Raw genomic sequence first — 15255 nt, forward strand, 5'->3', positions numbered from 1 at the left:
GATTAGAGCCAGTCCAGGTGGATGCAACTCCCTGAGTTGCTCCCTTGGGATGCATTCTGGCATCCCACAGGGATTTGCTCCTTCTCTGCCGTTGTGGCTCCACAAATCCTCCATGGCTTCTGCAGGAGCAGACGACAAAGAATTTGGTCCAGCTTGACTTAAAGAAAAAGAAGGAAAAAAAAACCAAACCCAAACAACAAAAACCCACAGCAAAACCACAGTTTGTGCCCCATCTGATTGTAACTCCATGCCCACATCTGCTCTGTGTGAATGTTCTGGGAGCACCAAAGGGGGAACAGTCTCTGTTTTCCGTGCCGTGCTGTGCAGCAGGAAGGGTTGGGGTTATTCCAGACCTTGCTGAATTCCACCATGGATACGGATCTGTACATCCCCTCCTGTGCCCACCTGCCGTGGAAATAGGAATGCAAATAGCACCAGGAAAACAGGATCAGGTGGGAGTAGGGAGCAGTAGGAGACCTGAGAGGAACATCAGGACTGGCTGGGCTGCCTTGGGAATGGGGAATGTTAAATAAGGTCATGGAGCACTGGAGCTCCAAATGGGACCCCACAGAGCAGGGAGGGATTTATTCCACTGAATGTTTACCCAGCCTCGTGGAACAGGAGCCCTGTGCTGGTCTGGGTGGAGACAAGCCCTGGAAATCATGGAATAGGATGGAATGGAATAAAATGAGGAGAGAATTGAAAATAAAACCAAATAGAATTGGAATAGAAGAAAGAATAGAATAGAATAGAATACAATGGAATGGAATAATTTAGGTTGGAAAAGCCCTCCAAGATCATTGAGTCCACCCGTTCCTCCAGCACTGCCACACCCACCACTGAACCAGCTCTACACAGCTTTTAAATTCCTCAGGAATGGGGATTCCACCAGTGCCCTGCTGCCAAAAAAAATCGCCTTGGGGACCCTGGCACACTCTGATGTGCCACAGGGCAGGGGAGGAGCTGTAGGGATGAACCCACCCCACAGGCAGGGCTGGATGCTCTCCCTGCAATGGGCTCTTAGGTTTCCCCCACGCTGTTCAACCCTGAAGTAGCTTATGAAGCATCAAAATGACAGAAATTGGGAAATAAGCAAAACCTCCAAATCCTTCATCTCCCTCCCCAGAAAAAGACCCAAACAGATGAGCCAACAGAAATTTTTAATTGAAATGTTTGGGTACAAATTACCTGACAATCCAAACAGAGGAGTTTGGAACCAGCACTTGAGCTTCTCGTTCAGAAAATATTGAAGCCTTGCGAGCTGACACTTTGAGAACTCCCCATAAAGCTTCGGAAGTGAAAAATTAATCCAGAGTAACCTCTTTTTCTGCTTTCCAGAGGCAGATTGGCTTTTGATGAATGCTTGTACCTCCTCAATAGATCCCAGTCAACCGAGCCTGGCTCTTCCCCGTTGCATGGTGGGGATCCCTGGAGCATCAGAGGGTCGGAATGAGCGTGGGGCTGCTCTGGGTGTAAGCGATTGCTCTGGATACCTGGCACATTTCCATTCCTACCTCCTCTCCTTTTGCTGTCCCTGTCAATCCATGTCCATCATTCCTTCTTGCAGCAGTCAGGTGTCTGCTGCTGCTGCCTTTTATCCCTCTGAATCTACCTCATGGGATTAGGCATGGAACGGAGAGTTGTAGCATATAATAGCAGGGCTGTAATTACCTGACGAATACGGTGTAATTACACTGTGGTAAAGCTTTTGGATAACCTCGCCGCCTCCCACTTGTCCCTATAACTGGAATTTCTCTACATTTCAGCTCTTAACGTTACCTCCATCTCCAAAATTGTGGCTTTGGCTTCCCGGTCACCACGGAATGGTATTTTTAACATTCGGTGGCACCACTGATTTTGCACTTACACTTTAATTAATTTGCAGCTATGGAGCCTTGGAGTTGTAGGAGTAGAGTGAAAATTGCAGGTGTGGGAAGCGGAGCTGTGGTGTAATCACACCACAAAAGGGCAATCACACCCCTCAAGCTCAGCATAAAGCCACATTAGAGTTTTGGTGGAACCTCCCTGGTATCTGTTGGCATGGGTTTGGATGGGCAGAGGGATCTGAGCTGCTGCAGATCCCTCCATCCAGGTGCAGACAGGTTGGACTTCTCACTCTCTACAACTCCCTGACAGGAGGGTGCCATCGGGTGGGGGTCAGCCTCTTCTCCCAGGGAACAAAGGACAGCTCAAGAGGACCTCAAGCTGTGACAGAGAGGTTCAGGCTGGATATCAGGTGGAATTTCTTTATGGAAAGGGTTGTCGAGCATTGGAAGCAGCTGCCCAGAGAGGTGGTGGAGTCCCCATCCCTGGAGGTGTCCAAGGAACACCTGGACATGGCACTCAGTGCTCTGGGCTGGGTGACAAGGTGGGGATTGGGCACAGGTTGGACTCGATCACCTTGGAGGGCTTTTCCAACCTTAATGATTCTGGGATTACCTGAAATCTCCTTCAGTTACTGGCTGTAGAACAGCATTTTCCCTGATCCATCCTGCTTGCAGCTTTGAGCACCTCAGCCCAGCCTGGATGTGGCCTGGTGGCACCACTCAGCAAACTTCATCTTGATGAGTGACCCGAAGCTAATTACCAACCTCCTTGCACATTTCCATCCTCCTGACTCCCGTAAAACCAGCCCAGCCATTTCCCTGCCTTTTGGAGCTGCTAGTTGGGATACACAGACAACAAGCACTGCGACATAATGGATTTTTATTATTATTAGGCTCCCAGCGCCTGTTTCCCTGTCAGTATAACAAGGCTAATGAAATGTCCCCACCGCTCATGGGGCTTGGGAGGACAATTTGGGCCAGATCTCCATAGCATTTGGAAGAGGTGGAATGCTGGTTGTTATTTATTACAGATCTGGTTTACTTAGCCCTGGGTTTATTGAGTCTGTCTCCCACCCGCAAATGCCGACCGCAGCTCCCAGCTCTGCTCCCGGTGCCAGGGATCCTTCCTGTTGCCACTGAATTGCCAGCTGGACTTGTTGTGGACTCCAGCTCAGGACAGTGGGCCAGGTTCATCCCTGGTGTACCATCATCGACTTCAATTAAGCTGCGCCAGGGAGGAATTTGGCCCGCTCCCTTTGTGAGCTGTGCGCCAATGTCAGGCGAAAGGCACGGTGGGTGCCAGCAAGGGCTGTGGCAGCCCCATTTCAGCGTGGGACACAATTCCTGCACCTCTGTCTGCTGTGGGACACCAGCATCCACTGATGGGCAGGGAAAGTGGAATCCAACAGCACGTTCCTTACAAGACTTGACTTCTCATGGAGTTCCAGATTTCACCTCCCTGTCTTGATCCTGGACTGCCTGGAGGTAGACAGGGAGAAAAACAGCAAGAGGGGGGGAAAAAATGGGCAGTGAAGCCTTAAGTAACGTGAGGTCTGACTCAACGCTGAAGAGCTGCTGCTCTGGATCACACCCAATTTGCTCCTCACATGCTTGTAACTGGCATCAGAACATGTGCGTAGAAGCAAACCCTTGTTTCCTGGAGGCAAAACTTACACCTGCTTTACTCACATCCCTCTCCTTAACCCAGGATCCTGGGCACCACAGCCCCAGCTTCAGCTGGGTGGGTGACAGTCACTCTGCAGCATCACCTCAGCCACCCTCCGGGCAGCACTGGACCCTGCTGATATCCAATATCCTCTTCCTCTCGCCTCCCGCACGCTGCCCGGAGGCGGCCGCTTCCCGGGGAGAGAAGTCGGTTGCCTGGTTCAAAGCAGAGGGAAACTTTCTGTGCTGGCAGATCTGGGGCAGAGTTTTAAGAGTGTCTGTATTTCCTCCCGCTCTGTCTGAAGTGAGGGACATCCAAGGATGCAGCCCTCAGCTTTCATCTGCCTCACCGCAGGCATTGTGAGCTGTTCTCTGAGTCCGCTCTCCTGGCTTCGTATTTCCTGGGGTGCTTTAGAGAGTGGCTCTGGCTTTCTAAATGCAGGGGCATTCTAAAAAAATACATATAATTTATTCCAAATGCAACAAAACCGTGGCTTTTAGTGTATCCCCTCACCTCGGTCTGCTGGGATGTAGTGGGATGGGGTTGGTTTTGTGGTGGAAAGAGGTGGATGTTATGATGGGATGAGGTGGGTGCTGGCATGGGATGAGGTGTTGCCATGATGGGATGAGGTGGATGCTGTGATCAAACTGATGCCATGAAGATTTTTGCCTTTTCTTTTATACCCGTTATACCTTTTTACAACTTCTGTATTCCCAGTGCTTTTTTCCTACATTCTTGGACTTGTTTGTCAAGCTGGGAGACTCAACATTTTAGAAGCTTCGTAGCCAGGGATCAGTGTGCCCCAGAGCCCAAGGTCCTCTCCAGAACACATTCTGTAAACCAAGATAGAACCATCCAGGGAAGGCTCCTTGGGGAGGGGGGCTCACTCGAGCCTCTCATTGGGGAATCTTTGATAGACCTGCTAATTAGTAACACCTATAATGATATACCCAATGTTGGGAAGAGGATAGGCTCGGCAGGGTGCATCTCAATGCATATGACCTGGACGTGTGCACCTAAGGATCCTGAAAATAAATACCAAGGTAAAATCCCTTTTCCCCTTCTAACCGTGTATGACTCTTGATTTTAAAACCAGGAAAAGGCATCAAAACAAGGTGGGTGCATGATGGGATGAGGTGAGACGATAACGGGATGAGGTGGATGCTGTGATGGGATGAGGTGGATGCTGTGACGGGATGAGGTGGGTGCTGTGACGGGATGAGGTGGGTGCTGTGACGGGATGAGGTGGATGCTGTGATGGGATGAGGTGGATGCTGTGACGGGATGAGGTGGGTGCTGTGACGGGATGAGGTGGGTGCTGTGACGGGATGAGGTGGGTGCTGTGATGGGTGAGGTGGGTGCTGTGATGGGATGAGGTGGGTGCTGTGATGGGATGAGGTGGGTGCTGTGATGGGATGAGCCAGAGTTGCCGGGTGCAGAGGGATTTATCTGTGGCTCACACAGCTGGAGATTTGCATCTCCCACCATCCCCTCTGCAGAGCTGCCACCCTGTCCTTCTCAGCCCTTCTCCTCCCTGGGGACTGTGGGGCCCTTTTGTGGCTGTGGCTGCACATCTCGGGTTATCTCAGGACACGGGGTGCAGGGAGCAGCAGGTTTGATGACAGCAGGGACACGCATGGAAAGGCTGTGGTGCAAACAGTTGGAAACTGATAACTAGCAGTGGTGCCTTTGCCAGGAGGGGAAAAAACACCTCTAAATTTTCTTTGTTTTGATATTCAAATGCTCCTTTCCGTGTATGTGCTAATGGGTATGCTGGTGTTAGGGCATTATTAGAACAAAATATTCAGATGATTCCTAACAGAATTTGTGTTTCACAAGCTACATGGAAATAATGTTGGCTTGGAAACCGGAGCAGTGTTAGGAGACTGTTTCTCCCAGGGGGTAATAACTGGCCTGAGCTACTCTGCAGGGTTGGGGTTTTGGAGCGTGGGATCCAGGCGACTTCTCCCAGGAATCCCTGCTAGACAAAATTCCCCTCCCCAGTATGAAAGGAGCACCCTAAATACAGACCAGGAGGAGCCTCCAGTTCCTCCTACCCTTGATCCCTCTTCCTCACGTTCTTGCCAGCTTTGTGGGATGTGAAAGGCTATTTTGGAAGAACAGCTCTGCTTCTGCTCCGTAGTGGCACAGCTGAACCAGGGTCAGCATCCCCCAAGATCTCCTCTTGCTCCGTGCCTGGATTCCTCAGCTGAGGCCAGGCTGAGGCTCTTAGTTCTTCGTTCCCACTGAAATGAGCAGCAAATCAATGCAGGCCTAATAAAAGATGATTGGGAATTGCTAATAGGAGTGTGGGAGGGCAGCCCTGCCTCCCAGAGCCAAGATGAGTATGGATTTTCTCGTGCCAGGGACTGTAAATGCTTCTGAATTCCCCAGGGAGCCCTGCATGCTCACCCTCTCCCTTCACCCTCATCATTCCCCTGCAGCCTTAAAAAAGAACCTGGCTAAGGCAATTAGCTGGGTTAATTAGCTGGAGGTGGCAGGGAGGGCTCAGCCTGGGTGGGATGGAGCGAGTTGGGACAGGGTGCGTGGTGGGGACAAGGAGCCCCTCGGCCAAGGGCAGGGTTAGATTGGATATTAGGAAGAAATTCCTTACTGAGGGTGAGGCCCTGGCACAGGTTGCCCAGAGAAGCTGTGGCTGCCCCATCCCTGGAAGTTTTCAAGGCCAGGCTGGATGGGGCTTGGAGCACCCTGGGACAGTGGAAGGTGCTCATGGTAGGAGGTCCCTTCCAATCCAAACCATTCTGGGATTCTGGGACAAGATCATCTGCCCTGCTCAGAGTTTGGTCCCCATCCCACAGTACCCGTGCAGGGGCAGGAAGGGGAGAAATGAGGTCAGGAAGCGGGAACACAGTTGGAAAGATTCTCACTGCCTTGGTGCTGGGCTTCAATTGCAGCTCCTGGTAGCTGCTCTCTCCAGCTTGCCTTATTTATGGACTCACATCTCCCCCACTCTTCTCCCTCCAGCAGCCACAGTCCCAGCACCCCACAGGCTCCCCATCACCCATAGATCAGCACCAATGAACTCCCTGCTCTGCTCTGCATTCGGCAGCCAAACCCCTCCTGCCCTTCGCATTGGTGCTGCTGGGGGATGATGTATGAAATCCAGGTCGGTTTGATTCATACGAGTTGTGTTCACCTTGCAGAACAGGCTGTCACCAAAAATAATAAACCTCCTTGTTTTAATGCCTGGAGAGGCTGTTGGACGAGCAGCAGGACAGGTTTAGATCCTCTTCCAAGGAAAAGGACGCTTTTGAGAAAGACGGATTGCAAGCCACGGGATGGCTGCACAAACGGTAAATAATAATTAGAGCCGTGTCTGGAGGCTGCGTGGGGAGCAGGGACCTGTCAGGCTTCATGTGGCACTGATGCTCCAGACAGGACAATTCCTGACCCACGGCCTGGAAGGTCTAAATGGTGTTGCCAAGAGCAGGGGGTTGGCAGTGCGGGGTGAAGTGACCTGTCCCTTGTCACCCAGGAGAGAGGTGGCACAGCCCTGGGTGCAGCAGCTGCTGGTTTGTGCAGGGATGGAGACCAGGGTGGCTGCGGTTTATCATCCCTTACATCCACGGGCCTTTACCAGGAGAGGCAAAACCCCGCTGGGCAGCTCTTTGCCCCTTGATTTATAGAGTTCATCAGTTGAATTTTTCTCATGCCACAGCACAGCTCTTCCCTGAGCTCACACCAGCTTCCAGGAGGTATTTTCTTTGCAGCAAATGCACCAGCACAGTGTCCAGCGAGGTTCTATCCTCATCTCGCTCCTTTTTGGGCAGCACCTTAGATTAGGATGCCCGTCTTTGCCTGGCATCAGACCTGCCTGGTGCCCCCAGCACAGCCTCTTGGTCCTTCTCCCTTTGGATGTGCTGCTGTCTCCTGCCTTGAGAGGTGGTGCCCAAAGCCCCATCGTCCTCCCTGTCCTGCAGCAGCCCACACGTGCACACAACATTGAGGCAAAAAAGTATTAATGGGGGGAAAAGTTAACCACGTTTATTGAACTGCGAAAAAGGTTGTTTTTATATCCCTTTATTGGAATATAAAGACAGCTTTTATAACCTTTTAAAGGGGCATAAAAGCAGCTTGGAGACCAGAAACCTCGCTCCAGTGGAAGGCAGGGAAAGGGAAAGGGAAAGGGATGAGAGCAAACATCTGCCGCATTCTGTGGTCAGGAGTAGCTGGGGGGTGGCTGGAGCCGCTGGGACCCCAGGTCTGAGGTGGTTGTGGTGTCACCTCTCTCGGGGAGGTTTGGAGCCCTCGCTGCTGTTCACAGCCCTGGCCCTGGGCTGGGACAGAGTTCCTCCCTTCCACAAGTGTGGAGCCCTCCCGGGAGAGGGAGGTGTTGGACTTAATGAACTCACCTCTTCCCTCTTATTTTTCTCCCTAGTCTTCTGTGAATAAACACTGCTTTGGCTTTCTTCCTCCTGGAATGAGGGAGCAGGGAATCTGTAAAGGTCTGGCCCTGAAGCCAAGTTTGCTCTGTGACTGCTCCAGCCTCTCCCGTGACACTCAGCCTCTCTGGTGGCACTGTGAGACTTCTGGGTGGACCAGCTCCCAACCTCAGTGGCCCAGAAAGTATTGGTTAATTTGGGATGTGGGGCTGGCACTCTCATGGGTGGGATATCCTCTGTCTCCCTGATGCCTGCAGCACTTTGGGACGAGCACAGGGGTGTGCTGCAGTCCCTCTCCTCCACGGCACAGGATTCGCTGCCTCCGTGCCCATCCACATCAGCAGGCCCAGCTGCTGGTTGGGATGTGGCTGAGAGCAGCATCTTCAGATCCAGGAGGAAGCTCCTTCCACCTCTTCCAGAGCTCCTGGGCAAGCATTCCAAAAGCATTTGGCATTGCGGGTGGTTAGAGCCCAACCACCTCCTGCCGGCACACTGCTCCCAGGACGGGGCTGGGTTTTCTCCATCCAGCAGGGGAGATGTGCCTTTTTCTTTCCCTCGTTCCCTCGGTGGTGGCTCTGACGCGACATTAAGAGAGGAGAGTGACCTTTACACCACCGCTCTGCAGCTCCGGGGAGGGGAGAGCCGAGCCCTGTCTGCAGCACGGGCGCCGCTGGAATGCGGATGGGTCGCGGGCCTCCCTTATCCCCTCGCCATCTCCCAAATAATCATCTTCCCGAGATAATGTCGTAGGGCTGTAAAGAGGACGGGAGCAGGAGCAGCTGCTTCTAATTTCACTTCATGGGGAGGGAGGCGATGCTGGGGGCACCCCACATTCCCGGCACATATTTTTCATCATTATAGGCAGAAATGCCAGAGCTCTGACAGATATTAATGCAGTTCACACCGGGAGAAAATCTTCTTTCCATCAGGCTCCCTGTGCAGCAAGAGGGCAGTGCCATTTGCAGCCCTAGGGAGGATGTGTTTGAAAGGTGACGTGTTTTTTACCCAGGAAGTTTTATTCCAAGACAAAGTTCTGTTTGGAGAAAGGGCACCTGAAACCATCCCACTGGGGCCACGGGATCGCTCTTCACAGGCCTGGGTGAAGGTGCATTTGCAGCAGTGCTGGGAATGAATCTGGATTTTGGTGTAACTCAAATTGGCCTCTGCCGGCTCTGTCGTGGCTGTGTGTCACCACGGGGGTGTCATTGTCCCATGGAGCAGTTTTGGCGACCTGGGGTCCCATCCTACCCTGACCCACAATGATTCTGTGAGGTGTTCAGGCTTATCCCACAGGGAACTGCACCTCCTTGCACCCCTCAGCCTCCTTTTATTTGCTTATCCCACTAAATATTCATCAGTAACATTTAAGACAAAGGAAAGAGATAATTACAAGGGGAGAGTTTTTTTGCAGTATTAAAGGTTAACAGAATTCTTGGCATTTGTGCCTTGTCGATCTCCATGTAATTATGCTCATTTCCCAGAATTCAGAGGCGACTGTGCCTGTTAACGCTCAAAGATGGTACCCCGGGAATTAAATTTATGAGATCATTTCTCAAAATCTTCAGATTCAAACCAAGCATCTTGCTTAATGGCATGGCTATTATTAATATTATTCTTGGATGCAGAGAGCCGTCAGGGTCAGAGGACCAGTGGCAAAACTCAAATTGACACAGCAGCGAGCCCGGATTTTTTTCCCAAGGAATATACTCGAGCAATTTGGCAACTTCAGGGAAGCAGGCTGGCAAAAGAAGGGTGCTGCAAAGGTGCTGATTTGAGGTGAAAATGGGAAAAAGCCCATTTTTGGCAGCGGCTGGTGGGGGGTCAGAAAGGAAAGCCTGGCTTGGAGGTGACTGATCCCAGTCTGGAGTCAGGTGTGGGCAATAGGGAAACCAGTGGCTCCAGGAGAGGCTGATTTGAGGATGCAGAACACCTGGCAGTGGGCTGGGCTTTCACCCAGTACAGCTGAGCACATTCAGTGCTTTTAAAAGTGGGATTTTAGGGGCTCTGCTTTTCGTATTTGCTTTTTGTTGCAGATGGTTGTCTGAACTGAGGTATGTGCTCCTCCCCAGTGTCTGCTTCCCCTGGCTTTGTAGGGACTGAGCAGTTTTCTGTTAGGAAAGGGTCTGGGGGGTGAAACTGAGGTGGAAGAGGGGCAAACCAGCCAGGTTTTTGCTGCTTGCTGCAGTTGAGGATGTGTGTGATACCCAGATGGGCTGGGGAAGGCTTGGCTCAGTGTGTTTTCCTTAGGACCATCCCAGGAGAAGGCACAGCGACTCTTGGAGCTTTTTTTCCAAACAGTTAATCCCGCACAGAGCCTCCAGACTGCGGGCAGAGCCTCAGGGTGGGTAGAACCTTGTGTTTTCACATTTAAGGGAGCTGTGCTGGAGCTCTCAGATATCCTTGGTGAGACCTGAGGAGTGTCTGGCTTTGCTTTTCTGCCTGTTCAGCTTTTTCCCTTTTCAGTGACTGCAGGGATTGAGTTGTAGAACTCTGGGTTAATGTCACACACTTATCAACTGCCATTGGATGGATAATGGCATGGTTTGTCCCACGTCATCGCTGTCCCTGGCACCTGAGCCATGCTGATCAAACACTGCTGGGGTTGCAGGGTGTGTATGGAGGAAGCTTTTTGGGGTGCTCATACAGCACCATAACCTCACAAGGAAGCTGTGAGAAACAGATTTATGTAAAATCAATATTGATTTGTACCAAGGCTCGATCCCAGTTCGTAATTCTCACTGTGCCAGTGTGGCTCAGTAGCTCTTTGATCAGTTTTTTAGGCTCTGTGTAGGTGTTTGATGTTGAGTCTGGACCTGCAAAGGTGTCACTTCATAAATGTGTGGGCCTGCTTGGACTGCTGTAAAAGGCCCAGACACTGAGGGCTGTGGGAGAAAGGAGTGATCCAAAGGGAGAGGGGAGGCCTTGAGGGCTGCTGTGCAGCCTCCTCATTTTGTGTCCTGGCTGCAGCTCTGCCTGGCCCCTCTGCAACGTACAAAGGGTCCCAGGATGGTTTGGGTTGGAAGGGACCTTAAAACTCATCTCGTTCCACCCACTGCCATGGGCAGGGACGCCTTCTGCTAGCCCAGGGTGCTCCAAGCCCTGTCCAGCCTGGCCTTGAGCACTTCCAGGGATGAGATGTTGAGCATCCTTGAGGATGCCGCCGTGTGTTAGGGCTGGCAGTGCTGTGTGGGGCACTTTGGCTTTCCTTCTCCTCTGGGGGCACATTCTGGGTTACCTGGTGAGATGGTGCAGGGAGATCAGTCCTGTGCTGGGTTTGCAGCACCGGTTTGGGACAGATTTGCAGCCTTTTCCAGGGCACCTGCTCCTCTAGCCCCTTGGCTGAGGCTTTGGAGCTCAGCCGGGGGTGCCCTGGAAGGAGTTAATTCGTGCTTGAAAATTCCAAAGTCCCTGAGCACGACAAGAGCAAGCGACAAACCCGAGCCCAGCAGTTTTTTAAAGGGCAAACAAAATGTTCCTTTTTTTACTGCGAGGCTCTTGGTGCAAAGTGCAGGCAGAGCAGGGCAGCGTGGCTTTAGGGGAAGGCTCCCAAAAGCACATTTTATCTAAATTTAATGGGATGGTTACTGTAAGTTTATCTAAACTGCAGTTAAATATTAACAGCGTCTCTAGCAGGGATTAATGGGGTCTCCTGCGTTGTTTTTAAACACCGTGAAGAAGGTGCCTGGAGTCCCTGGCCGCCTCCAGCACGAGGGATCGAGGGCTGAGCGCCCATGAGGATGCTGCTTGCATTCCAAAAACTGTCCTAGAAACAGCCCTGAACGGGCGATTTCTCCAGCTCGGAGCGGGAATGCCTTTGGGGCGAGAAGGGCTCAAAACGGCTTCGGCCAAGTAAGGCTCCCAATCATTGTTCCTTAATTGGGGCCACCGTTAACGAGGGGATAAATGAGGCAGTGAGCGGAGCTGGAGCCCGCGTCCTTTGTGGCTTCGGTGAATGGTTGAAGGCACGGAGGGCTCAGCAGTTATTCAGGAAAAGCTTCCCCCGGACTTGTGTCATTCACCTGACTAATGCCAAGGAAATTAAGCACTTTTTGTGCAACTCTGAGCTTATTGGAGAATAATGTGGTATGCGATAGCACGGCTGGCGTTATAAAATCGTGTTCTCATTCGGAAGGAACGAGAATGTCTCGAGCATAAATTCTGTTTCTGATCGTATTTGGCCATTTCAGATTAAAAATAAATTTCCACTTTGGGGCTATAGATTGCCATCTATCAACTCCCTGAAAAGGAATTAAAAGGAAAATCTGGCTGTACGAATTGCCTTGCTATGACCTACTTATTGAAAGTAGTTTTTTGTTCTCTAGGAATGAAATCCATTGGTGTGGGGAGGTGTAGGATTGTTTGGATATAGGTCTGTAGGACGGGGGAGGTCTTTAACTTGGACCTGTAAGCAGCTACGATAAAATAGAATCGTGCTGGATACTTGAGGAAGGAGGAAAAAATTCGGCAATGTTGTTGTTTTCCTTGATAGAGGAACTTGAACTGCAAATTTGCATCTGATTGTTGGCCCTTGGGACCACTCAGATCTGCAGATTAGCTGCTTAAGGCTTGGTTTTGCAGGAAAAGCCTGAGTTTGCGGCAGTGTTTGCTGGGAGGGTCCTGTGAAGGAGTCGGGGTCCCTTGCAGCGATCCAAATGCCATCATTCTTTCCTGTGGAATGTTTTTGGGACTGACTTGCTCCCTGCTCTGCCTCCAAGCCTCCTCCTCCCCAGCTATCGATAGAGGTGCTCCTTTGGGAAGCAAAGCCCCAGGGTCTCACTCCTTCTAACCCCTTCTCCATCCAGGCTTTCAGCATCCTCCCCTCCAGCTGCCACCCCCCTAGGGGAAAATCCTTCCCCTGGCTCCATCCTTGATTCTGCATCACTTCCCACCCGGTCCAGCCCTCGCTGCTTCTGCTGCCCTGTTTGTGGTCTCTGCCAGGAGAGGGGGGCCTTTAGCCTTGCTGGGAAGGAGAAGAGCGAGATGGATACGGAGATAAAGCTACACCTCGAGTGTGCTGTGCTTGGCTCGCTCTGTTTGTCTCCTGCCTGTTGCTCGCAATGAGGAGGGGGGGGGAAAAAAAAAAAGACTTTTTTACCTAAGTAGGAAGAAAGGGAAGAAGCTGAAAGCGAGAGGCTGCTTGGTGCTTGCTCAGATGGGCTCAGCCCGCGCGCAGCAAACTCTGCTGCTGCTGTGGTCAAAACCCAATGAAGGAAAAAAGACTCTCTCATCCCCAGAGGAGGCTACAAAGCTCTCTTTCTCTCGCTCCTGAACCTTCACAGCTGGACTCAGTTGCTGGCTCCTCTGCTGCTGGAGCAACTGAATTATTTAAAGGAACCTTGATTTGGTTTTCTCTTTGCTGTTTTCCCGCGTCGTGTTTATTGTCTATAGATATTTTTATAGTCCGAAGCAATTACAGCTGTCAGAAAAGAGACGAGCTGTGACAGGCTGATTTATATGTACATTGTATGTATGCGAGGGAGGGAGGGAGACCAGGGATTCTGCCGGGCTTTAGTATGCAGGAGCATATTGGATGTAAATTCCTTGGGATTTTCAAACAATGCTGCTGATGATCCCCTAACAGTGGGCCAAATTCAGCCTTGGCAAGGGCTGGAACAGCTCTGCGGGTTACATTTTGCCCCAGCCTCACACGCTTTCAGTGCACGGAGGTGTTTTTTTTTCCCCTCATAATTTAAGATGCTCCTGGCAATCCGGGGCTGAATTCCGTGTTAAAAGGTTAACTGGCTGTGGTTATTGGAATCCCTCTGGTTTTGCTGACAAAGGAGTTGGTCTCTGCCCATTCAAAGGAGCGGCCCCACAAAGAGCAAGCTCTTGTGTGATGGTCCTGCAGGTATCCCAGCAGGGTCCCCATCCTGCCAGGGGTGCCTGGATGCTGCAGCAACCAGCAGGGTTGGTGTATTTTATTCTTGGCTGTCTTGTACACCCCAGTGCAACAACACAACCCTGGACAGAGTCTTTTTTCCCCTGCCTCTGATGCAGTGAGGTTTCAGAGACCCCCTCCCATGTAATTTGTGGCCCCAAAGGATCTGCTGAATGCAGCGTTCCCCCCCCTCCCCTGCCAGTTCAGACAGCCAAATTCACTGCAGGGATTAAAGTCCTTCTGCCAAGAGCTGGGGAAAGCTGCTGTTTCCTCTGGGAAAACACAGGACTCGAGGCAGCACGTCCCACCAGTGCTAAATTCAAGGAGCAGAGAACCTTCAGACAAGGAAAAAGTAGAGAGTCTTGCAGAGCAATCCCCTTCTCGTATGACCAGTCAGCATGCACAATAATAATAAAGCTTTATTTGATGGAGTGTTTCCTCTGCCCGGCACAGCTCATAATGTTTTAGAGATTAAATAGCACAGTTAGTGAATTAAGCAGTAGTTTACAGGGGATTCGGAGACTCCAGGGATTAGTAACGGGCTATGGATCCTTTCACATCTAGGTCACCAGTTTGAATCCCAGCTCAGGCTGCCAGCAGAGAACTCAAAAACAACAAAAAAACCCACCCCATGTTGGTGCCGTGTAAAAGCTGCCGAGCACACGGTGGGGGGATGGAGGGAGGATTTTTGGGTAAGGCTAAGCAGGGAAGTCATTGGGCACAGCAAGAGGGGAGACCTGGTTTTCCCTAGGGCTGGGCTGCTGCAGCTGAGGGGTTTGAGGGGTGCAGCACCCCGAAAGCTGTGGTTTGACTGCTGCCTCCAGGACTCTTTGCTCTGAGGATGCTCCCCGGCACCTTTTCACCAGCATGGAACTGTGCCTGGAAATATTAATGTGTTTAGCCACTAGCGGAGGGAAGGAGGAATTACTCGGCATAAGCAAATGTGATATTTGTTAAATTATGAGCTGATAAAAAGTACGCGGGGACCGTGCTTGCGGCTGGGGAGGAATTTGCCACTTAAGCTCACGCTGTGTCTGTGAGGTGCAGAGGACCAGGAGGACACGCTCCTGCCTCTCCTCTTCATCACCTGGCTGGGGGGGAAGGGGGGGATATTACCCGTGCCTCAGTTTCCCCTCCTGCACAGCGACTTTGCCGCCTGGGATGGGGCAGGTGCGGAGGTAGAGGAGGGCAAGGGGGAGAGTAGCGCGGTGCTGGCTGCGGGACGCAGGTAAGCGCGGGGGGAGAGAGAGGAGAAAGGACGGGGGTCTTGACATCCCCCCGAAGAGCGCGGCGCGGCGGGGGTTAATGTGCGTGTTCTCCTGCGCATCCCGCCCCGCTGCCGCCCGCCCGCCCGCCCGTGTGCGGGGCTCGGGCCGTGCGGGAGCCGAGGCGCCGGGCAGCGCTGGAGCCGCTGCCATGACAACCCCGGGGATGCTGCCGGCCGGGGCCGGGGTGCTGCCGCCGCCCCCCCGCGCCCCCCCC

At 52.0% G+C, this 15255-nt stretch overlaps 1 protein-coding gene across 1 annotated transcript in view; it reads left to right on the plus strand.

The window, feature by feature from the left end:
* The window catches only part of LOC309582109 (protein CEPU-1), a gene marked incomplete at both ends in the record, with an annotated part of 353179 nt that overhangs the window by 200019 nt on the left and 137905 nt on the right, over positions 1-15255 (plus strand). The window lies entirely within an intron of this gene.

This window comes from Coloeus monedula, assembly GCF_965178545.1.
Source record: "Coloeus monedula genome assembly, chromosome: 25".
In the NCBI taxonomy this organism is placed as follows: Eukaryota; Metazoa; Chordata; class Aves; order Passeriformes; family Corvidae; genus Coloeus; species Coloeus monedula.